Source organism: Tyto alba, unplaced genomic scaffold (assembly GCF_018691265.1).
Source record: "Tyto alba isolate M040663 unplaced genomic scaffold, T.alba_DEE_v4.0 Super-Scaffold_2, whole genome shotgun sequence".
Lineage (NCBI taxonomy): Eukaryota > Metazoa > Chordata > Aves > Strigiformes > Tytonidae > Tyto > Tyto alba.
The window spans coordinates 82955259-82980726 of record NW_024881282.1 but is presented as its reverse complement, the minus strand read 5'-3'; the positions used below and the strand labels follow the sequence as shown (position 1 = coordinate 82980726).

The window sequence follows — 25468 nt, the reverse complement described above, 5'->3', positions numbered from 1 at the left end:
TTTGACTTTGTGCTTTAGTGTTTCAGCAATGGGCTTGATTTCTGTGTAGAGCTGCTTTAGCTCTCCATGCTTTTCCAACCCAAAGTTTCATATCTCCTTCGTGCTTTCACTGCTTAAAGAAATCCCAAATGCAAACAGCTGGTAACATGAAATATCTGAATAAAGTGAGGCTCTGAAATGCAGCACACGATGGTTGACTAATTGCAAGACATTTCATTAGTATCACTTGCAGAAAAGGGGGAGGGAAAGCACACAGCAAGGCACATACTTTATTTCTTTAGTGCCACCTTCTTTCTGTGCCTCTCAGTGGTTTGAAGGTTCATGCTACAGGCTGATGACCCACCTGGTGGCCTGCAGGCTGTTTCCACCCAGGCTTTTCTGCACAAAATATGGTGAAGAGCTGCTGCAGGAGCTGAAGAGGATGCATCAGCCACTGCACAGCCTTGGGTGAGAAAGAGCCCCAGCACTGGTCCCTGCTCCCAGCCCCAGATACCAACATTGGTGGTGAAGGAGCCTTTGGTTTTGGAACTGGAGGCTCCCAGTTTTGTCTCGGGTGATACCTTGAAGCTCAGAAGGACCATAACATATATGGCTGGAGATCTGATACAGTATTTCCTTCTGTAGACAGGATGCCCAGCCATGGGGTTTTGTACTTCCCATAGAAACAAACCATGCTTTCCAAGAGAAAAGAAAAGAAGGTAGAAGACAGACTTCCTACTCGATATAAGCTAAAATATGATGGTCCTGCCTGCCCTCCTTTCTATTTTATTATTCCACCAGGTGTCTGAAGCCCACACTATGTGCTTTTTTGCATCATCAGATCAATACAAACTCTGCTAGTTTGTCAGAGCAAGAAACAAGAACGTTTCAAAGCACAGCGAGAAGGAACTGATTTAGCACAGTCTGTCTGCATGAAAAAATACTGCTGCTGATGCTCTGCAAATTGGCTGATCTGTGCTATCTGCTGCACTGAGATGGTTGAGACTGTGGTCGGCTCTTGCCCAGCGAGTCAGGGAACTCCTTCTGCTTCTCTGTGTGACCAGAGAAGGGAAATCAACACCAAAGACTTATAGATGGGAACATGGGAGTAGGAAGTCACTAAGAATGAGCTGAGCAGCACCAGAGTTTGGATGAAGGAAGACTACAAGCAGTGAACTGAGGTTCTCCTCTCCCAAGGCTCTTACCCAGAGAAGGATGGGTGGAACTGAGTGAGAGCTAAGAGGCACAAAGGCATGGCTTTCCCTTCACCATGGAAAAGCAAAATCTCAACAAAGAGACAAGAAGCGATGGTTGAGCAGAGCTGTTGACAGAAGAGGAGGACACTTGATGTGGCAGGGAGGCAGGGGAGTTTGCTCCCTATCAAGTCCTGGGTTTCCCTGTGAGCTCAGTGAGTGAGTTTTCCTGTACCAACACAAGAGCCCTCCATCCTAACTCCAGAAAGTAAAAAGTCAAGTATCTAGTTCAGTCAAGATGCCCTTGATGCTCAAAGAAGAGAGAATTTTCAGACACAGTAAGTTAGGTGAAACAATTCCTAGGTGAGCTCCATGGTATTGTCTGCTGCTTGCTCGGCTGCACCTCAGCCAGGATGCTGTATCCACATCAACCCCCCAGATTTCCAGTGCGTGCTTCCCAATGCGTGCGAAGAGTTGGGACTGTGTTACACACTCCTGTGTGCTAACAGTTCATCCATATGGCAGGGAGCTGCACACGCCGGGTGTGAATATGGGCTACATGCGTTTCATGGGCCAGGCTTATCACGAACTCAGATGGAAATTATGTGCCAAAATACAGAACAGATTTTTTTTATCAAAACAGTTCAGTACATCACATTTTTCTGAAAATCTGCCACTTCTTTCAGTGCCTGCCCATGCAGCATGACCCCCGAGCGCTTGAAGAGCTGAACACGAGTGCTATTTAAAAGCTCTGTCATTTATGTACATGAGTGTGTAAAGACTAGGGATAATATATCTTCAGTACACAAATACAGATGGTGTTTGTAAGGCACATGAAGATCTGAAGCAATGTGTCTGTGTGGATGAGGTGCTGGATTAGTGTGCAGGGGAGCTGATCATTCACAAGGCATGTGTGCCTCCTCCGCTTCTTGGCTTCTGCACCCTGAGAATGGGAAAGCTGATGCTGACCTCCTTTGAAAAATGCTTTGAGATCCATCAGTGACAACAAGACCTGACATACACGCTTGTTCACTCTAATATAGGGATGCTACAGAAAGGAAATCTCTCTCACGGTTACTCATGGGATCTTCTGGATCATAGTTGTTTTTCTCAAGGAAAGGACGTTTTAGTTACCTTTATCACAAGACTTTAAATCTCCTTTGGAGGCTTCTACACAAATATTTACACAATGGGTTTCCTAGGGAAGGCAGGCTGGCAGTTGTTTTGCTGCAGCATGAACTGCTCTGCTGACTACCCCCCTCTCTATTCATCTTTGCTGTAACTGCAGACGTCTCAGAGAATCCTATAAACTGTCCATGGCACAGCCCGAAAACCCTCACCATGTTCAGCTAATCCCCACGTGCCTATCACTTTGTCACTAAATTATCAGCAACTGCCCACAGAACTGCTCCATCCAACACAAACAGTGAAGGCGATGGGAGGAAACAGCTCCAAAGGAACCTTTCCCTTTCAAAATGTAAAAACCCTCCTGGTGAAAGCGCCGTCACACTAAATAACTCAAAGGCACCAAATGCAAATGCTATTTACAATGGCAGTTCTATAAATAACCGCAGCACGTTTCATTAGCCGGTGACTGCAGAAATAAAGAGGAATACGGCGTATTCTTCCATGACTCAAATCAGAAATTATAATTGGAGGCAGAATATTTCCTAAATGCTCACTGCCTGCATGGCAGGCAATTACGGGGCTGAATACACAAAAATCTGTGTCGCTTTGCCCACTGTTTGGACAGACCCGCTGAAAGGAGATAGGGAGAGATGACAGCCCGCTGATTACAATAAACTGTTAGATTAAACATCCTGCTCCCACTTGACCACTTCTTACTGCCTTCTCATTCTGGCAACTCATAAGATTGTAGGAAGAGAGAGGGAGGAAAAGCGGTGTGTTTTTGATGTCTGCACAGTTTATTTTGTGCATGTGACAGCACTTTACTTTGCTGAATTGGGGCCGGTCTTGCAAGCGGCTGTCTGTCACACTGACCAGCACTGTCTCTCCTCTTGCCTGCATCCATCTGTCATCTCCCGTCCCACACTCACACTTCAAGATCACGAAGGAATGGACTATCTTTCTTTTTTATGCCATGTGTTCACAGAGCATCCTCCCCAGCTGCTGGTCTGCATCAGCATCTAATAAATAACGCTGATGTTGACTGGGATGAGGATGGCTGTGAGAAAGTGTGCAAAGAGCTGAGCTACGTGGCTGATCCTTGCATGGGCACCTGGGGAGGGGGGACAAGGTCACATCTGCCTCCGTGCTTGGTGGGGAGCAGCACTGGCCAGGCAGCTGGGGAGCAGGCAAGGCTCTGCCCAGAGGAGCCTGCCCTCGGGGCTTGCTTGTTTTTGCAGTCCTTTGGTTGCGACTCAGTGGGAACAATCCCTGAAGAGGAGGAGGGAGATGATTGTTGGCGCAAATCTAGTTCATCGGTCCGGGTCACGGGGCTCGCACGCTGCCCTGTGCTGGCATGCATGTCACTGTGGTTTGCAGCACTGCTCGTGCCATCTTGAGGTCCAGTCACAAAGCCCTCGTGCACGCTCCCTTCCCCCACTCTTCCTCTTCACCTGACCCTCGGTGGCTCGAAGCCCTGAGGATGGGGAGACAGTCAGGAGAAACTGTTGTTTCTGAACACGGTCCTCATTTCTATCATTTAATTCCATGAGTCTTTTCTAAACCAATAATGGAAAGTCTGGTTTGTAATTATTTTTTCAAGAGGGAGAAGAATTATTTTAATTTGCCACGAGGCTCCTGGCATAGGGAGCATAGATCTATATAGCCTGCCTTGGCTGTAAAAGTCAGCAACACAGTACATAACATGGGATGAACTTTCTGAAATAAGCCAATACACAAGTAGCAATGTTTCTCACTACAATGCGTAGGAACACATTAGACAACACTTCTGCCATTCAAATTTGTTAATGTGATGATTTGTTATCGGAAAGAATATTTGGTGCCCTGAGCAGCAGAGGTTAGCTGTAAGCCAGTTTTTTCTCCATAGGAAAGTTATCCCAGCCATATTTTCAGGCATCTGCCATCTTCTAGCAGTACTTCTGTAGAAGAATGAAGAGTCAAAGAAACATGAGTATCCTTTTTAGCATTCTCTTTCAAGGGAACTTGGTGGGAAATGGAGCTTTGGAGCTGAAAAGATGGGCCCAGGAAAGATGTTATAGATGTGGATAATGGCGATACGAAGAGAAGTAGCTGATGTCTGATGTGTAACCAGACTCCACCTTCTAATGCAGCGTGGGTTTCCCTGTTATGTAGGTGCTCCGAGGCTCTGTGAAATACTTGCACAATCCATAGTTGGACTGAATGGCCAGAAAATATACGCCAGCAATGATGCAGCATCTTCCACAGGCTTGGTAGGACTGGAGGAACACATCTCACACAAGGCCTTTGTCTTTCCCTGTGAGCCTTTTTATCCCACCCCTTGAAAAATCAATGTCCTTACCCATGGACTAGAGAATGGAGATGAAATTGCCGAAACCATGGTTACAGATAGAGCTCTTAAAAAACCCTCTCCCATCCTGCAGGAAGGGAGTGCTGCTGTCCCTTGGAGGAGCATGGTGTTACCCATCGCATGGGGGATCTGCACAGGGGATATGTTTAAGAGGGGTTGCATCAGGTGTTGCAATCATTTCTGCAAATTCTCATTTGTCATAAGAAGAAAATAAAACCAGCTTCAGTAATTAGAAAGCAAGAGTCCTCCTCAAGACAGGAGGTGGAACAGTGTCAGCCACAGTGTCACCCCGGCAGAAGCATGCCATGAAAGACGTGACCCAGCCACTGTGTGGATGCTGATGGGGAGCGATGGGATAAAAATTAAGGCAAGCTAAGGTATGAGTGATCTGATGACTTCCCTGTTTTATCCTGAGAGCTGACAAAAGAGTTCCTGGCCTGCCCAGGGGCTCCTTGCTTCCTCTGTGCAGTGCTTTCCAGCCTTGCTCAGGCTCCAGAATCACCTGGGGACATCCGCACACGTTATTTCTTATGCTTCCTCTAAACAGCGCTCAGCAAAAATGCTCTGATTCAGCAAAGCACATAGCTATGTCCATAAATCCCTTTTATTTCAGTGTGACATAAGCAAGTGTTTAAGTGGCTTACTGTATCAGGGCTGAAATGAAAAACCGTCTCCTACGGTCCTTAAGTCCATTTACAACATCAAGCAATAACTCTCAGGCGAACTTTAAAGCTGGGAATGCTGCGTCTTAACCTCAAAACACTTGGTGCTTGAGCCATGTAGTTAGAATTAAATCTAATTCCAACACCGCATTTTGAACCAACCAGGGTATTATCCAGCAGACGCCTAAATCACTGCTTTGAGAGTGGCCAGCCTCAGAGGCCTGATTTCAGTTATATCCTGAGATAAGAAAGTCCTTTCCTGGACAGGCCAGCTTCCTCACTAGAATGGAGGTTGTGCTGATTTATGTCACGTATTGTTTTCTTTCTTAAAAATGATACAGATCTAAATCTTTTCAAATACAAAGGGAAACAGAACATCTCACGCCCTCCCTGCATTCTGATATTGATGCAGGAGGAGAGGGCATTCCCAATGCATACTGTTCACTACCTTTGGGTCTTTTACCCTTGTAACTTTCCATTCCCCACCTTGTGCAGAAAATAAACCCATTGCCAGTTTAAAAATCTATCAGCTTCCAAAGATTATCCCCATTATTTACAAGGCAGGAGTGGAGAGTGTAGGAATTTTGAGATGGTTGGTTAGAACATCCTCTGAGCTCTGGAGCTGAAGTTGGCCATGGGGAGGAGACACAGTTTTCAGTATTATTTATTATTTTTAGTCTAGAAGAATCACTGGCCACGGGTATCTTAAACGTTGCAGATTTGCAGCCCCTTCTGCACTCAGGAAAAGTGTGTCTTGATAAACCTTGACATAGCCGGTCAGTTGTGCAGGTGGTTCAACAGGGACACCTGCTTAGGGCCGACAATTTTAGGTCAAGAACATGCCAGAGCTCTTAAAATCTTGCTTCAAACTGGGATCCTGTAGCTGTCTCCTCCACTTTTACCTGGGAAGCCTGTGTTGCCCCTACAGCCCTTCTGCACATGCGGCACGCTGGCTGCACCCAGTGACAGGTAAGGGCTGCACCGGGAATAAATGATAAATAAATAATCATGCAACTGAGGGGGCCCAGCTGATCCGCCTCCTGCCAGCTCGGGGCTCTTCCCCGCTTTTGTGCAGCTGAGTTTCAACTGAGTCAGGGGATGGGATTTCTGTCTCCCCCCCCGCCGGACTTGCCTGCAGAGCCTCACAGACCTGGCGGATCCGCTGCTGCCCGGAGCCGACCGCGAGGCCCAGTGAGAGAGCAGAGCTGCGGTCCTGCTCCCCTGCTCATCCCTCCCTGCGGAACAGAGGATGAGCCGTTTGCTCTGAGCACGAAGGAGCATCTTTAGGTGCGGTGAAACCACTTGAGCCATGTGAAACTATTGCAACCAGTGTCACGTCCTACAGAAAGTGTAAGATGAACAGCTAGGGCAGTCTATGGCCTCATCCCACCTTACGGACCTTGGGCCTGTTCATCCGTACTGTCCTGTTCATCTGTATGCTAAAGTAATGCCCAAGGGCGGAAAAAGTGCCACTACCACCAAAAAAAATAGCAATAAATAAGCCCGCTCATGCCTATTTTAAAAAGACAGCAGGTGGACAATCTTCCTTCCTGCCAACCTCCCAGTTAACACCCAAGATAACTTGCCCTGTATATAAACTTCTCTTGAGCTAACTCAGCTCAGCCAAACTGTATGAAGAACGTTTTTATTTTGTGAGGTTTTCTTTCTTTCTTTTTTTTTTTTTTTTTTTTCACCCAGGGTGAACTTATTTTCTAGATAATAATTTTAGGCAAGTTCTGTAGTTTCATCCCATGTTTGCATGCTATATACAAGGGTCATGATCCATCATTTGGGTTGCCAGTCCCTCACACAGCCCAAAGAAATAAATATCAATGGCAGAACTAAAATGGGATGTTCAGAGGGAAAAAGAATAAAGGGTGTCTGGCATCTTTCCACAAGGACAAACAGCATGGTCCTGGGACAGTTGCTCCATTAACTTTTGAGCACAGCTGTGCTTCAAGAAAACCATGATATGTCCTGAGAGGGTCTCGCTTCCCCTGGAAGAGCTCTGTATTTACTCTGTTCACTATGCACAAAGGACACATCATGGTCTAAGGGAAAAGGGTCTAAATTTTCTGCCAGGGCAGTCCTTTACCAGTGGTAGATTCCACAGCCATTTGTACATCACATCAACTTCTCTGCAGGGACTCCTGGTCACCTTCTGGTTCATTCCCTACTACATACTGTGGCAAGCACTGTGAGTCATCATGATAACGATCGTGTGGCACTAAAGTACATATCAATAGATTATTATTATTTTCCCCAAAGACGTTAGAATGTCTGTTAATCTCTCCTACATCTGACTTTTAATTCCTTGTAAATATACATAAAAATGTAATTTTTTTGTACAGTTTCACACTTCAAACGTGGCATATTTTCAGAAAACTGTTCCAGATATCACTCATTTGTGCATGCAGACAGGGTGGTAATTACATGAGAGCTTACAAGTCTTCTGGGAAAACATTTGCAGGAGGTTTGGTTTAGTTATAGAGAACAGGATGATTTATTTGCTACTGAAACTAGTATGATTTGCTGCAGAAGAAAAAAAAAAATCAATGCAGGTTCATAGGAAGATGACCAAAGTGACCCAAGGCAGTGGAAGCAGTAGTATGTATAAAATATTTTTAAAGGACAAATTAAGATTTAAGGCTCAAAGTGTCCTTTTAGCTCTCATTGAGTATTTTGCACCTACTGTATCACTAACCATTCCGAGGTGTGAGCACTGATCGCCCTGATCAGTGCATCACTTATCTTCTGTAACAGAGCAGGTCAATAGATAGCACTGAGCAGTGTTATATATAACATATAGTGGAAGACAGACTTGCAACAGTCATCCCAAATGTGAAACAAAAATGTAAAATGTTAATCAGTACACAGAAGTGGTTTGGGTTTGTTTTTTTTTTTTTTCTTCTTGTTTTGAATAACACTCTAAGAAACTGATATGCTTCCAGTGGAAAAATATGTCCCAGTGTTGTCTCCAGCCACTGCTAATCAGCGGGTTTGACACACATTTGGTGTGGAGAGCCAGGGCCGTGGCTGGTGCCCAGGCTGGGCAGCCGCCAGCGGTTCTGCCTGAGCTGCGGCAGCTGATGGGGTCGGTGCTGGGTGGGCATCACCCCCCAACAGCCTTCCATGAGGCGGGATGCCAAGCACGTTCAAATGACAAGCAGCCGACACTCATCCTCAGAGATGCAGGTGCTTTTTTTAGAAACAGGCCCTGGAAAAGTCTGGTTTGACCATTTCTGCTCCTGCTTTGTTCGGGAGAACACCCGGAGCTGAGCAGGGCAGAGCTGGGGCCACAGGACTGGGACATCTCCCACATCTCCCGGATGGGTGAGGAGCATGGAGGCGTCCCACCTGCCTTCCCTTGTCCTGAAAGCTCCTGATGCTGAGCACCTGCGTGCCTGGTGAGGACTGGAGCTAAAACTAGCCCCACTCTGGGCTCAAGCTGGGAAAACTGCCTCCAGGACACACAGCCTGTGCTTTTATACTCCTTTTCATCTTCTGAGTAATGCCAGGATTTTGCATTGCCTGTACTGAGAGTGCTTTGGCTATTGGTGCAGCAAAACTGGGTCCTCTCTGCATCAGGATACCTCACAACATAATAAATACGGACATCCTATAACCTCTGCACAGAAGGAACCTGGAATAAATGCCTCAGCTTGAGCCTGTCTTTCTACCAGATCCCTCTGCCTTTTAAGAGCCAAGGAAGAATGTTCCTTTCTAGAAGAAAATACAGCAGCTCTTTAATACCATGCAGAATCGATGTTAAGTATGGGAAGTGAAGAGGGAACTGCCTGATGCAATGTCTGCAAACTCAGCAGCTGGATCTGATATCCCCAAGCCCTAAGCTCCCAGGATTTGATACCCACTTTGGAGCAGCCTTCTGCCACGTACACAATCAGCTGTGCCTGCAAGAGGGGACTGAGAAAGCGAGGACACAGCCCAGCACCTTTAGATTTGCAGATTCCTCCCAGAATCACCATTGACACTCCCAGAGCATTTCAGGAAGCATCTTCCATGGTGCAACACAAAGGCAAAACAGACTCTGTGCTTCCCTCCAGCTGTCCCTGGTCCTGGCAAGGCACAAGTCTCCTTGCCATCCCCACCATCTCCTGCAGCACAAGCCTAGGTGACACCTTCAGTGGCTGCATCACTACCCCAGCAGAGCTGCAGAGCACTCCGGGAAGCCCAGATACTTCAGACAGTGCTTTTTTTTTTTTTTTTTTTCAGTTTTTTGGTCTTTCCAGTTCAGAGTTGCAGAAGGCAGTGGAAGTTACCTTCCAAATTTATTTCCAGCATGCTTCCATGCTGTGAGATGTGTGTGTGCACAAAGGAAGCACTGTGTCTGATCCCACGTCCCCTAAATCATCCATGGCCCCTTGAGTGCCCCATTTCACTGGGAAATGAGAGTGTTTGGTGGTACACAAGCACACACGTGGCAGCCATGTGTTGAGATGATGGGCATCTTCACAAAACCCTAGCTGGGGATAGCCAGGAGAGAAACCATCCATGCAGAACAAGGACAAAACTACTTATAAAGTTCGAAAGATCTCCCTCCATGCTCTCCTCTCTAGGAAAAGTGCTACATTTCAGTTTCAGATATTGTGATGTCTTTCCAAGCTTCCCACTTGATGCAGCAGCTTTCCACCCCCAGCTTGTCCTGCACAAACCCCGTGTGAAAGCAGCAGGGTCAGCCTGTGGCTGCTCTGCTATCTGCAAAGCACTTCCCGGCCTAAAATATTTCAGCTCGGAGGGACGGGATGCCAGCAGCGCTTGCAGCATGTGTGGCACGGCTGCAGCCACGTTCGATCCCACGCGGTCAGGAAACCCAAACAAGGGTAGATTTATTTTAGTTGGGAGATCTGGGGACTTCTAGGAACAAAAAGAAAAAAAAAAATATAATCTAAACACAGAACCTGAGCCTTGTGGCTTGGCAAGCCCAGCAGCCATTGTCAGAATGTTACGCGTTACATGTGGAAGTGTACTCACAAAGGATTTCTGTAGCCAAAGTGGCTACAGAACTTCTTTTGGTTTGCAGCTTTCTAGGAAATTTTCAGTGGATCCTTTAATAGTGAATTTAAGTAAAAAAGGGTCAGCCAGCCTGCCTTCCTTTTTTCTGCCCTCAAGTTCTTTTCCCAAAGATTATTACACTAGTTCACACCACATCCCACCAGTGCAGATAGAGGGTGAAAAGAACATTTTGCTACCCACTAGTGATCTTTTCTTGAGGGTGGGACAGAGCAGCTGTTTAACATCATGTGAAAATGTCAAAATGTCACATGGAAGCTCAGAACAAGAGCAGAAGGACGCTGTATCTGCTAGGGAAGAAGCTAGAGCAGGTTGTAAGCAAGAGCTTCTTAACTGAACTGGAAAACAGATGATCCCTGCTCCTTTGGTGTCCTTTTGCACTTTAAGGCTGGGCAAGGTCTTAGAGAAGTCCCACCCCACCTCGTGGAGATACACACAAGGCATCTGACACCATGCATGGGGCCACAGAGAAGTGTAACACAGCCATGAAGCAGGGATGCACTGGGAAGGGAAGGTTGTTCTACTTATGTTGTTGAGCAACCTACTAGAGCCCAACATAGGCAAGGAATAAACCTTCAGGCTGACATCGACCCATGAGGAGGTGGAGTGCGAAAGGTGACTTGGAGCAGAGGGAGACAAGATCAAACCCTATGTGTTTGCGATTCATCAACATGAAAGTGCTTTCAGAAGCTTGGAGCTGATCAAAAATCTGGCTGGGGTCACTTCTCAGTGTCAGATCAGAGAGAAAAGCAGTCAAAGTCATTTTTGGTCCTTGATGGGATTCAGCTCCAAAGCAGAAGTCAGGGTTTCCAACTCATTGTGCAGCCTCGGAAAATTGGTTCTGGCTTTCTAAGAAATGGCACATATTGAGATTTACAGGAGGCTGGGGATTAAGTTGTTAAAAGTCCAGGAGAAATATCAAGGGATGTTGACAGTGGTCCCCAAGGCCATGCTGGGCAATTCATGGCTGTCTTAGGGAACCATATTGCCTGGGGGAGGCTGGGACAAACTGGGATTTGGAGCTGGAGGAGTCTGGCAAAAAATTCAACTGCAGCTTAACCTTGTCAGACCTTGCTGCCTGCTGGGCTGCCGTGCTATGCTTGCATTGAGGCTGCAGGGCAAGCTGCACCTCCAGCTGCTGGAAGGAGCAAACCAGCAAGGGTGGCTGGAGATTGGCATTGCTGAGTGACCTTGGGATCCAGTTTTGCACCCAAGCACACCCCATCTTGTGCTGAAGCACGGGGACCTCAGGGAGCCACTGTCACCTGCTCTCATGGATCACCCCAAAGCACTGCCTCCCCTCAGCTCCCCAAGAGATGGGGCATTTGTGGGATGGCTCCCAGATAGATGGAGATTTAGGGTGCAGCTCAGAGGCACAGGAATACCAACTGCCTCAAACCTAGAGTGTTTTGAACAAAAGACACCCAAGGTCTCTGAGAACTGAGCACGGTGCTGACAGCAGCCTTCGCTTGTCCCAGCAATCCAGCTTAGCTCACAAGTGGGTAACACAGCACCTTACTGCATTTTTAGAGGACACCACGAAGCTCTGACCCCAAATTTGGTTGGTGTTGGATCAACACCCTTCCCTGTGTGTCTCACCCCTCTCACAATGTAAAACCCTTCCTTCCCCTTCACAGTCCGACCAAACTGGGACTTGAGACTTCAGTCACTGCCCAGCCCCTTTCAAATTCTCCCTACCACAGCTGTTTCTCCCTCATCCATACCATGCAGTTTTACTTTGCCTTTGCTCTCTGCTGAGCTGCATTCAAACCTTCTGGTGTTATTCACACAGAAAGTGACAGTAGCAACAAAGGGGATGGATATATAGGACTGTAATTACCTGTGATACATGGGACTACACTCCATGACTTGGGAATTCTTTCCCAGTCGTATGTCCACACTAACAACACCCAACGCGCTAACTGAAGCTCTTTACTTGGCTAAACAATTTGATACGATCTCTACAGAAGATGCTCTCAGCACCAAGTGACCCTGCGTTGCTGTATGGCCCTGAGTGATGCAGTGATGTGACCACAGGTATCACTAAATATTGACTTGTGTTTTGAATGCAGTAAGTGGTTCAGATGCATGGCAACAGGCCCACCAGAAGCCATCTACCAGGAGAAATGGGTAGCTTTGTCCCAAAGGGTTGAGAGTGGCTCAGCAGCGTATCTATGCTCAAATAATGGCAGAGATCCCATATTTCTAGCCTGTGTGTTTAAAACAAAAAATTCACCTCAGAATGAAATTTTTATTTTACATGTGCATAAATCTACATGCTATGCCCCTCTGGTGAACTTATCCCCTCTGTGGGTACTGATTTGGAAGGGGGGCCACTTGCAGTGTGAAAGGTGGCCAATGCCAATTCCTTCAGCCTGTTTAGTCCTCAGAGAGACAGAGCTGACCTTAGCAGCAGTGCAAGGTGGTGCTGAGCTGAAGACCCTTTAAAATATCCCCTCTCATTGCAAGAAGTAATATATCCTTAGCTCCCCACTGATTCTGCCACAGCCCCCCTCACTCAGTGGCACAGCTGGGCTGCAGAAACCACCCCATGAGCATCACATGGCATGTCCCTGCCTGACACCAGGACTTAAAACCATCTTAAAAATATTAATATTTAGAAGAGGACGAGCTACTGGTAACTTGTGCTAGAAAAATCAAGACAAGCTCTCAGCCCCCAAGGCGAGCTGGTGCACCATCGCCTGGCCGGGGTTAACATCACAGGTTCAAGTTAGTGTGCAGGCAGCAGCCCTGCTGCGGGGCCCTCTGCCACCGCCGCAGGGAGAAAGGGGATCAGTCGGATAGTTTTAGCTCTGTCAAGATGTCTCTGGTGCCTGGCAGGCAGTTCTAGGCAGGGAAAATAGCACAGACACCCATGCCAGTAACAGACCCCTCCATGCATGGATCGGGGATGCTCATCAGACTCTGGGGGCCAATCGAGAGGGAGCTGAGTCCAAGACACCCCGATATCCAGCTGGTACTGGGCAGAGCCTGGATTCAGCCTCTCTCCATACCCGAGGCACTGGGAAAGCCCAGTTCAGCCGTGCCCATGAAGTGCAGCATGCAGGCACAGGCACCACACCCCCTTCCCGGCAGAAAGGGCGAGCGGTACCAGGGGTTTTTGTTCAGGACAATGTTTTAAAATCCAAAACCAAACCAACAAGCTGGGAGTTCAGCTTTCCCTGTGACCTGGCTTTCTTGGGAGAGGAGATTTGCTAGCTCACTCCCGCATCTGTGCATGTTGTATTGCTAAACTGCTGCCAGGGCTATTATTAGAAACAATTGTCTCTCCTGGAAATTTTATATAGAGGCTTGAAACAACTTTTCTCATGCCCTCCCCAGCAGCCAGTGGGCTAACAATGCGGCCAAGAAACCCTCCTTACGAGGAGCATGTCTGCAAAGCATGCAGATAGCTACACCCATACAGGCACAGTTTGGAAACAGAGCTATTTATTTGTCTTTTCTAGCCCTGGATCTGTATCAACTTTTCTACCCCTGCTTGAGGAAAGGGTGCAGAGGGAAAAGGAAAAACAAACCGGGGGCTTTACCCTTTGCAAAGCCCCCAGCTCTGCATTAAACTTGCTGCAGCCATTTGGAAAGGGAAGGAGCAGTCCATCTTAGCAGTCAGTGGGGACAGGCATCCAGATTGCTTGGGGGGGGGGCGGGGGGGGAGAAATCACAGCACCCCACACCCTCTCCTTCCCTCCAGTGCAAAAAACCCCAGCCGCTGAGCTCGTCTCAGTTACTTGCCCACCAAATTCAGGATTTTGGGGTTGTGGTTTTTTTTTTTTTTTTTGGGTGGGGGGGTGGGGGTGGAGGGGTGTGGGGAGCGGGGTGGAAAAGGGGTAGAGAAAGCAGATGCTGCCCACATTTCTTTCTGAGATAAATGGAGGGACGGGGGGGGCGTGGAGCTACCCGCACACTGCGGCTGGGCTTTCCCCGCGGGGCCGGGGCTGGAAGGGGAGCCCCGGCCCGCCTCGCCTCCCCCTCCGCAGACAAAGACCCCGTTACCTTCTCCCGCTCCCTCGGCGGCTCCGGCGGCCCCTCAGCTCCGAGCCCCGGGCGGGAGCATCCCCCCCCGCCGCAGCAGCGCCCGCAGGCCCGCGGCTCTACCGCACCGCGTCCATCGCCCGCGGAGCCGCCGCGGGATGCGCGGGGCCGGCGCGGCCCTTCCCTCCGCTCCCGGCGGGCTCCCCGGGCGGTCCTAGGGCGGTCCCATGCTCCGTGCCGGGATGCCGTAATCCTCCTTTTCCCCTTCTTCTTCTTCTTCTTCTTCCTCCCTTTCCCCGCCTGCCGGCCCCCGGCTCCTGCGCGGCCGCCGCCGCGCTGCGAGGCTGGAGCCGAGGAGGAGGGAGAGGGAGAGGGAGGAGGAGGAGGAGGAGGAGGAGGAGGGGTGGGGGGGGGGTGGAGGAAGGGGGAGGAGGAAGAAGGGAGAAGGGCAGCGAGCAGCAGTTGGTGCTGGGTCATGTGAAACAGATGAACCCGGCTCGGGGGCCTGCCAACACCTGGGCTCCCCAACGCCTCTGGGAGGAGGATGAAGGGATGGAAGGACGGACGGAGGGAGAGTGAGGGGGGTGGAGGCCTCCACCCCCCACCCTCCCCCCCGACCCACGCGTGTACACCTTGAAATGATAGTGGAGAGGGTCGGGAGCAGCGGGGCTGAGTGCTCAAGGAGGAAGGGGGGGTGGGGGGGCAGCGGGGGCCCCGGGCACCCACCCATGGGGCTGGGCAGGCGGAGCAGCTCCTGCCAGGCCCTGCTGCGGGGGGCACCCCGGCTCCCCCCTACCCCCAGCTGGGAGAAGGGCGCAACTTTGTCACGGTGTAAAAGTGCTCCCACCAGCTGAGGATGCTGACCCGGAATAAAGCTCTTTACAGACTGCACTAGCTACAGCCCTGGTGCAAAGGTATTGCTATTAAATAGTTTGATCAGGCAAGAAGGGCAATGCGGGTGAGCCTCCAAAAAGTGCCGATTTTTTGGTTTAAACCAGCACAGTGCGACGCACCCACCCTAAAACGCATGCGGTTAGAGCTCTGACTTATTGCTGATGCTTTGCCTCCCTGTCAGCATTTTCTTTCTGGGACTGGGCTTATTCCCACCGGGTAAAACCCTGAGGTTGCCGCTGTGCTGCGCGCTGGCAGAGGCTGGTCAGTTAGGGGTCTGCTTTGGCAGGGGACGGGTGGAGGGGAGCCCTTTCCTTCATTTGCTTTCAGTTAGCATTTATGCCACCGTGAGTCTGCTCATGGTGAGGATGGAGCTGGGGCTTACAGAGGATATAGGAAATTTCCTCTTTGCCCTGTAGGAAAATGACAAAGTCACCATCCCATCACGGGGCTGGTGAATGAGCTGGATGTCTGATTTTAGCTGAGGCTGTATCTGAGTTTGATCTGCTGTCAGACTGAAAGCCAACACCATGCCAGCATGGAGAGGCCATGAGTGTTGATGTCCTCTTCTCTGCAATGGGCTGGGGAGGCCAGAGGGATGCACAGTGCTTTTGGGTGCAATAGCCAAACACTAGAGCATGAGCACAGTTCCCTCTCCTGTCTTTAAGGGCACAGACATTGTAAAACTGGAGCTGCGTGTGCAGCCACAGGCAGGCTCACCCATCCAGCTTGCTTCACCCAAGGGGGCTGGCTTTTATTAAGGGGATAAATACAGAAGCAGTTCTGGCTTCTGGCTGCTGAGGGTTAAGAGCAAGTGGCTGAGGTGGCCCAAGTCCGCTCTGGAGGTGATCCCAAGGAAAAGACACAGTGGCAAGAGTCAGCAAATGTCCTCATTTCTGCCCCAGGAGAAGCACGGGGACCACAGCTACATTACAGGGGTAAAGACTGGGGTTTTCTGGGTGCATCTAATCCACATCTAGGTCTGATCACCGAAGTACCCCCTAGGGGCAAACCGCCAAAACACAAACTTCAAAATGTTCTGGAATTTTAAACCCATAATTTCAGAGAGGGGTAAAACTTCGAGTTGCCTCCTAAATTCTGTTTTGCTCTTTTCCTTCACTGGAGGTGACAAAGTATCTCAAGCAGGTTCTGAAGTCTTCAGTGACAGTGGTGAAGAAGAACATGTAAGCCTGAACTCCAGCAGCGGTTCAGCCCTGACCCTGAACCCTGCTCAGGATTAGCAATGAAAAGTCACCTTCCCGGCTGACTTTCACTAAAACAGGAGGTGAAGCTGCTTCAAAGGTGCACTCACCATGCAGGTGCCGGCTTGTACTTGTTGCTGTATAAGAATATGCCAAGGCAACAGACTTTGCCCCTGGAGTAGGATGGTCCTTCAACTAGCAAAGCCTCAAGGCAATTTCCCCACCCATTGCTGTATGGCACAGATTGCCCTTCAAGGTAACTCGTCCTCTCCTGGCAGGATTTGCCTCCAAACCCAAAGCAGAGCCAGAGTGTGGTGCAGCATTATTCATCAGGTGATAAAAAAGATCACCTGGTGGCTTAAAGAAGCAGCAATAGAACTTGGAAACCTCTAATTGGAAAGTAATTTGTTTCATGCGTAGCAGCAAAAACTGGAAAGTAAGGATCACTCTGCCCAGAATTGCAATTTTCAGCTTTCAGTGCAGGTGTGGGAGTTTCATTAGACTTAGCTTGAAATTACAGGCTCCCTGCAACAGTCCAGTCTCTTCCTTTGGCACAAAGCCTGGTTAAACAGGCATGGGTTTTGGACTAGTCAGGAGGCAGCAAGAAAGCATCCTTTCTTATGCCTGGTGTTATGGTGGAGTTGTCTACCAGAGGTGCCCAAAGAGCGTCCCATCACTGTGTGATCCTACTGGTGTCCTCCAACACCTTTGGGGCATCAGTTGGTTTATGTCAGAAGGAAGGGCTTGACCTCACCAACTGGCTGATGGGTGTCATGTCACGGAAACAGTCTGGGGTAAAAATGGGTGGGGAGTCCCTTCGTTTCCCAGGCACAATGGCTCAACACCTCTGCAGCCATTGATCCCTGCCATGTAGAAAGAGAGGATGGATCTTCATACCCATGAAACTTCAAGATGTATCCTCCTCAGATCACTTTCCTACCCATTCAGGACTACACACACAACACATCCCCCGAAGGGAAGTTCAATATGATTTGGTACAGGGGCTTAAAATTTCCTGCAGTGGTAGGAGATATTCCTGCTACATTTCCTTAATCCTCTAATTCACAATGCAATGCTTGTAATAAAAGTAAATTACTGGTCTGAGTGAAGATAACATCCTCTAGGTACCTGATGGAGCTAACAAAGAACTCAGAAATGGGGACTAGTTTCTTATAATGTGGAAAGACAGTGGAGTGTTGTCCCTGCCAAGAGGTGACTGCAATTTTAACCAGAAAGAGTTGTTTTCCCCCAGAACTGGACAAGGAATTTGCTCCAGATCTTCTCATTGATTCATTGCATGCTTCCTTACTAGAAAAACCCTGGCCAGATCTGGGCTGGTAGCAGGGTGGTACCCTGAGATTCAAGGGCAGCAGGGTGGAAAAGAGGGTCTATGGAGGCTATAGACCAACATTTGCAGACTATTTGGGGTATGTAAGTAGAGAGGAACAGAAGCTCTCAGAGTGGCTGCAGACCTCAACAATAAGAAAAACTATCTGGAGTGAAAGAGTGGGAAATGCCTCCAAGGGGCGGATCATGCTTTTGGGATCCATATCCTCCCTTCCAGCCTTGCTCATTTCAGTTAAATCAGTGAACTGGGGCAGCAGAGGATGTTAAAGGGCCTGCAGGATGAAGAGCAACTGTGTGCAGTTACGTGGCATTGCTTGCAAAGCTCTGCAGCTGCAGTTAACCGATCCCTGCAGCACTCCCATGATGTCGGGGAGAGCTGCCAGCCTCGTTTCACAGATGGGCAAACACTCACGAGTACAGAATTGCACTCAGGGCTGTTCCGTGTGTGCAAAATTGAGCTAACAAACTGGGGGGCACCACCCCGTGGGGTGGGTGTAGGCTGCTGGGCATGCAGTCTGGTGTGTCCATAACTGGGACAGCTTCAGACCGTTGCTTAGATGTTGGTAGCTACGAGGTCACCAAGACTGGCACCACTTGCCCAAGGAGGACACTGAAGCCTTATAAAGCACTGTAATGTACACAGGGCTTGTTGCTGGCTCAAAGGAAATGGCTGCCAAAGCCCCCACCAATTTGGTTAAAGCCTGCAGAAGGATGGATGCATTGCAATGCACAGGCAACGCCTTGTGCCACCCAGAGTTTGCTCTCCCCTTCTTCCTCTCCCAGGCATACACACTGTAATTCAGAATTCCTCAACAGCATCCTTTCAGGAACAAAAAAAGCATTGGCTTCATGCTCATTCCTCTCTAAAATTCCTAGCTATAATTCAGCAGTGGTAGCAAGAGTCCTTTTCTTCAAGGAGCTTCTGTAATTTCACAAGGTCTCAGGAGTTGTCAATACCCAAACAATACAGCTGGGTAACAAACATTTAGTCTGGAGGCAGCAGAGCTGCTGTCATTGCAATGATTAGAAGCAGGCAATAGCTGCGTTTCTTCCAAGCTGGTTCATATCATGGCAAGTCCAAAAAGAGAACAGTAACCCAAATATTTAACTTTGACATACACAGAGGGAAACCTCCAGCAACCAGATGCCTCTGCGCCAAAATAACACCACCCTGATTCCTTTTTATTGGTTCCTGATAACAAAGCAAGGAAGAAACACCATGGCCTTGTGCTGGAGAACTACTGTTGACAATTCATTTCCACTCTTGTTAGCAAAGATTAAAGTATCAAAATACTTTACAGGGAACGTGGTGATAGGACTGTGGGTGTGATCAAAATGTGTGAGCTGTTACATGAACATTTCTAGTATTTTCAGAAAAGCTTAATGAATATTGTCTATCCCAGAACTGCATTAATTAGCACTAACGAGTTGGAGATGTCATGTCATGAAGTAATATTCACACTTCACAATGATTTGCATCCATAAGCGGTGCAGTGTTTTACAGAAGTCAGTGTCATTTCCCCCGTATGCTACATCTGAAACCCATGGTTTCGTATGGTACGTCTGAAGGTGAGGGAAATGTTTTCAAAGAATATTTAGGACTTGCTGAAGGTATCTAACTTCCTACCTCCTTGTGGGAGGTGTATAAGGGCCTAACTCCCATTGATTGCACAACTCTTAACTCGTAACTGTTGAGTGGCTGTAAAAGATTAAAAAGCCTCAAAGCTTAAAAAGCAATATGGACCTGAGTAACTTGGGAACTGAAATCCATTTTCAGAGATGATATAATCTGTTAGGCACATGAATCTCACTGTAAATCAATGCAGCTGACTTGTTGTAACCATGAAGAGGGTCAGCCAGACCTAGAAAATGAAGCGTCAGGTTAGCCTATGGGTTAATTCATTCAGTTCCTCTGAAATTCGGGGTAGAGCACGGTCCTGTCTGCTCATGAGCTCTGATGTAGTTTGGCTGCAGAAGAAGCAAGTGTCCTCACCTCTGTTCAGCTGAGACTATCTGTACCCTCTATGCACCAAATGTTCCTCAGTGCTGGGAAGTAGAAATGGGACTAACATGACCCAACTAGTCATCCAAGACACCAGGCTGCTCTCACCCACTCCATGGACCAGGGCCAGCAAGAGTGAGATGGAGGGTTGCATTTACCACTACCAAACCTGTCCCCATCACCTCATTTTCCCTCTATAACAGGTTGGGATGAATTGTGTCCTTGAGATAATTCATGCTGAGAACTTTGGAAACCAGGTGGAAACCACAGGGATCTCATTCAGAAACGTAAAACATAATTACTCAGGAACAGGACCTGACTCATATAACTGGATCCAGACCTAAAAACAATTTAGGAGATAGGGCACATGCAATAGCAACTGTCGTGGCACAGTACACTTCAAACTGGGAAGATCACCGAGTTTGCTGAGTGAACCAAGAGTTGTTTCTAGTTAAGCCTTCCACAGAAATGCTTCACTTCTGAGATGAACCCTGGGTGTTATTTCCCATGCCATACTTTCATTAATTTCCAGGACAATCCCTTAAGTAATTGGGGCACAAAAGGAGGGGGGGAAAGGGAGAAGAAGGACATTAGCTTTGGACAAAATAAGCCTCCAGGGCGTCTGATTAATTTTCACACAGACTCTGCTTAAAGAATCTCAGAGAGCTTGAGAGGGAAGTAAGCAGACCTCTAGGTTCCCAAAGAGCCGGTGTAATTGTAGTGGTTTAAGCCCAGAGGGCAACAAATCCTCCCTTCATTAGGCGAAGAAAGTGCATGCTGACAGGATTATTATGCAGGAAAATGAAGCTTGGTCTGCACGAGGCAGCTGAAATGGATGGTGGGGACAAGCCAACTCCAGCTGGTTGGTGCTGTGACCTGTGGGCTGGCAAATCCTGCCTGCTGCCTCCAGCTCCAGCCCGGGGCTGGTGCGGAGAGGGACAGGAGTCACGTGTAAGTCACCCGTGTCCCAGTTAGCTCTGGGTAATCCTGGCATCCAAGAGGCCAAACAAAGCAAACAGCTGAAGTGTGCATAAGGGAATAAAGATGCGTCGGGTGTAACGCCAACTCTCCCTGCATGACCCATGACTTGGTGGGGAAAGGGGCCGTTCTTGAAGTCCCCCCGTCTTTCCATCCACCTGGGGCTGGGACTGATGGGAAAAGAGAAGGAAATCTCAATGGAAAGTGTTGAGAGCCATCCCTGTCATTGCAGGAGGAATAGGAAGGGTGAAGGGTTCTCCTCTCTGCTGGAGGTCAGGTCCTCATCAATCCATTCTACCCTCCAAAGGGGCAGAGGGGACATGTGGGACCCCACTGCCCTTTTTTCAAAGCTGTGCAAAGCTCTGTCTCAGGAACTTCTTCCTATTCCCAGAATATTGCCATTTTCATCTGAAGTAGCCTGAAAGTATAACAATGCAGGAAGGAGCGGGCATGGCAGGGGTCCCTTCCATCCATAAGATGGGCTGGGTGGTGGGAGATGGGAAAGCCTTTCCCCAGGGGAGTGGGGAAGCAGGGGCTCGTGGAGGAGGTGGGTGGTGGAAGCATGGAGGCAAACCAGAAAACACTCATGCTGCTGTTGAAGAGCGCTGTTTGGCTGGGGGAGACCTGGGGAGACACTTGCAGACCACCGACATGACCGCAGCGCAGAGAGAAATAAAGTGCAACTAATAAGAGGAAATCTCATTCCTCCAAAGGCAAGTGAACCAACCTCGTCTATGCAAGGGAACTGCTGAGTAACTGGCAAGATCCTGAGAACAAGGCTGAAGAAAGGTGAGATTATTTTTCCCACGCCGTCCTCAGATGTTGCAGTTGATGGGTGCTAGTGAAAGCCACCCAAAAGTCTTCTTAAATGACAAAAGACAGCAAAGGTAATTGTGAAGGACATTAAATGAGTCAGCTGAGGGATCTGAGCCCAGAAACATACCTCCTGTTAAGCAAAATCTACATGTACCTCTTGCAACAAGCTACATAATGAAGCACTTTCTTTTGTATAGAAGGATAAAACAAACTAATTCTCATTTGTTTGGCTTTTTGTACGGAAGTAGCCTTTGTACTTTGCATGATGTCAGACTTAAAGAATACTTTTGTAGTTTTATACTTCCTTCTACTGAGGATTGCAAAACTTACATCAGTTGGAAAATCTTTCTGTTTCAAAGGGTGCCACATTTTGCAGAAAATCCTGAGAATCTTCCAAAATGGCATCAAAATAATTATTAACAGCATTTGCTAAATACATGAAAAAAAAAAAAATCAAAATCCATCTAGACAATGCTTTTAATACATCACTGCAACTTTTAAAAAAGGACTCATGAGAGACTAAAGTGGCACAGCCAAATGACAATTTTAGCAATTGAAAAAAATGGTGCTGCAAACTTGTTTTCTAATTTCTGCTACTTTTTGGTCATACTTTTTTATTTCTTAACATTTTTTTCTCTACTCTATTGCTTGTCCACAAAACAAAATCAGGGAAACCTCCTGGCTGTAGTAGGAAATAGCTGTTTTAGCAAAAGCTCTTGTAGGTATTAAGAGTAGGTAGCCTAATTTCAGATGCAGGTGTGGTTTTTAAGGTAACTTTTACTTCCTAATGAAAGTTTTCACTATCTCTATGAGGCAAGATCATTACCTAAGTTGAACAGATGGGAAAATGGAGTCACAGAGAGATCAATTTACCTGGGTAAGATCCCATACCAAATTGGAAAAAGAGAGACCTGGGAATAAATTGCAAACCTTGTGACACCAAAGCCTTTGTGCTAACTCGAGACCCCTCTTCTTCCCCCGGCTAATGAATCAATGATTAACAAAGGCTGCTCCATTTCTGACAGTTTAATCGGCGATTTCTACTTTACACTTTGGTTCACTTTGGCTTTTTTAATCTTTATGAGGCAATTCTTGCAAAGAGAGGAAGCAAACAGAAAATAAATCTCAGAGCAAGTAAGCCCTCATGTCATAAAAGTGCAATGAACAGATCTTATTTGCCAGAAAAATATTTATCTGACCAATAATGTTTGTATTTAGACCCAGCCAATTGCTTTAATAACAAACACCCAAGTTACATTTAATCTGAAAACATTTAAAATGGGCTCAGCATCTTCTAAATAAGCATAGTACTAGTCATAATGGTGCTCTGCTAGAGCCAAAGGCTCAGTGTTACTTGATTTATTGTTTAACTTGAGTCTAATTGCTGCATATCTGACGTCTCTGGGAGCATGGGCTTCTATCACTCGTCTGAACACAATTTCCTTTTCATTACTGAAGCACACCAGGAATAAAACCCAGCTCTCCTGATACCCTGTCCAGGGCAGTCACCACAAGACTATTAACCCTCAGCTAAGGAGATTGAAGTGCTTGATTAATTTGTTCCATAAAGGTTGCTCATTTCCCCTCCGTACGTGGTAGTGGCCTGGTTTCTGAGCACCCCATGGTCTGCGCAGTTTGCTCCAAGCAATGTCTCTGCAAAGTCTAGCTGTGTTTGCACGGGGCCACACAGACCCAAAGCCACTATGGACCACCCCTGAAAAGGGCAGGAGAGCCTGGAAGTGGCCCGGTGATGGGACTTAGCAGTCCTGGCTGGCTGCTACTTGGGATGGGGTAGTCTTAGGTATCAATGCCTGCTTTGAGGACTCTTTATGTCTTTCACCTAATGGCTGTAAGAGGCCTTGCAGATACATGTGAGGATGTAGGATAAGTGGCATTGATACTTCCCTGCAAAAAAAGAGATGAGAAGCTCAAATTCATACATCCTGAGGGAGATCTCAAACCACGGAGCCCCTACATGAAAAGGGTAAAGGGTTTGCCTTCTAATTATGGCTTCAAAAATGTTCTCCTTGCTCAACTTTTCAATCCCTGCTTCCTTTTTGCAGGAAAAGATGGAGGTGCCTGCCTCCAGGCAGCTTGCTGATTCATAAAAAGTTACCATTAAACATCCAGTCCCCACTTTGAGAATAGCTCTAACCTGACTGACACTACATCAGAGATAGGATTTACAGACAAGAGGCGGGACTTGCACCATAGCACCTTTTCCCCATGACCATCTTGACTCCTGGAAGTGGGCAGTAGGAAATATTTTGTCTCTAAAGACTGATCAATCCCATCAACTGCTCAACTACCAGAATAAACAGTACTTGTTGGCTATTCTAATGGTAGTTTCTGCAGCTCCATAGTGTCATTGCAGTCTTTGAGCTCTGGAAAACTAGGTGCCTGTTTTTAGCATGGGGAAGGATGTGTTTATGGTTGGGTCTGGTCTCTCCCACCCATTTCTCCTTGACATTTTGCCTCACACTATCCTTCTATCCTCATCTATAACCTGAGTCTGATCATAACATACTTCTCTCTCTCCTAGGATGACCATGAAGTGTAACTCATTAAAACCTGAGAGGTGAATGTAGAATTCAGGCATAATACAAAAGTCAACTCCTTCTAAGGTGATAGTTTTTACAATGACTTCTTGGGATTGTTTTATTTAAAAAAGGGGGAGAAATTATATTCAGATTAGCTATAGCAGCATATGCCACTGGTCAGATAAGATACATGGCAATTAAGCCATACAACAAACCCACTAATGTTTGGATTTTGGCTTTGCAGGAACACTGTGATGGTGACTGCAATCTTTGTTTCTAAGATTCTGAGTACACTGCAAATATTTTTAGATTAAGTGTGTTGGAAGGGTTGTTATTAAAGCAATTGAACAGGCTTAAATACAATCATGGTCGGTCAAATGCACATTTTCAGGCAAAACAAGAATTTCTGCAGCAGTTCTCATGGGAGGCTGCATGGGAGAAGGAGAGGAAATAAAACATAAATGTCCCATGGTCCCTGATGTTTGTAATATCACTCCTTAGCTTCAGGATACAACTAAAGTGCACCTCCAAAATGGGGATGAACACCTGCAAGGGGTTGAATGCATTCATACATTCAGCCTGTGCACATTCAAGCTGTAATGAGGGAAAATAATGATAAAATGCTTCCCTGTGCTTTGTCTGCAAATTGCCTGGGAGCCACCACCATGGATGGCAGCAGGACCATGGCTGGGATACCCCCATCTGACGGGCACGTGGGTGCAGCAGGGCTGCAGGTCCCCAGTGGGTTTGTTTGTACCACCTCAGAAGGACAGTGATGCTATTTCTCCACTGCAGCTCAGGCTCCTTCTTTAGAGCAAGCCTAATTTTCCTGTTCCCCGGCTCATAGGCAGACTTTTCCCCCCCTCCTCCTCATTCCAGAGACAGCTGCCTTTCTGCAGTGACAGTGACCTTATGATCTGAGAGCACAAGGTTGCCAAATCTCATGATAGATGACGTTTTTCTGAAAACCTGCTCTTCTGGGCTGATTCCAGAAGGTGAAGGAGAAGAGAGCCCAACTCGATGCATTTTATTAATTCCATTATTTTCAGGCAGTCTTAATATTTTTGAGCCTTAGCAATTTTAAAAAACGGGGTGTTCCTTGCTGGCTAGAGTCAAGGGAGTAGTCTGATAGATTAGTATAAACTTTTTACTGTCTGGTGATGAACACTTGCATACAGAAGACCCTATCCAAGTTCATTTTATAATGACAGTAACCAGTTTTCATATAGTTTCACTTGTTCTTGTTCATGAGGGACCACTGTGCTTGGAGGATTCAAAAAGCTCAGATGTCAACTTTATGTGAAGTGAGGACTGAAATAAATGTGAAATAAATGAGAGGAAAATGGACAAAGCCAATAGTTA

At 47.5% G+C, this 25468-nt stretch overlaps 1 protein-coding gene across 8 annotated transcripts in view; it reads right to left on the bottom strand.

Moving 5' to 3' along the window:
* FRMD4A (FERM domain containing 4A) overlaps nucleotides 1-25468 on the bottom strand; it is a 377000-nt gene that overhangs the window by 137895 nt on the left and 213637 nt on the right. Inside the window, exon 1 of one of the 8 annotated variants that reach the window (XM_032985845.2) lies at nucleotides 14352-14428. The exons of the other annotated variants lie outside the window; for them this stretch is intronic. The gene's annotated coding sequence lies outside the window, so the exon portion shown is untranslated. Of the gene's footprint in view, nucleotides 1-14351; nucleotides 14429-25468 lie in introns of those variants that run through there. 8 annotated transcript variants of the gene reach the window in all.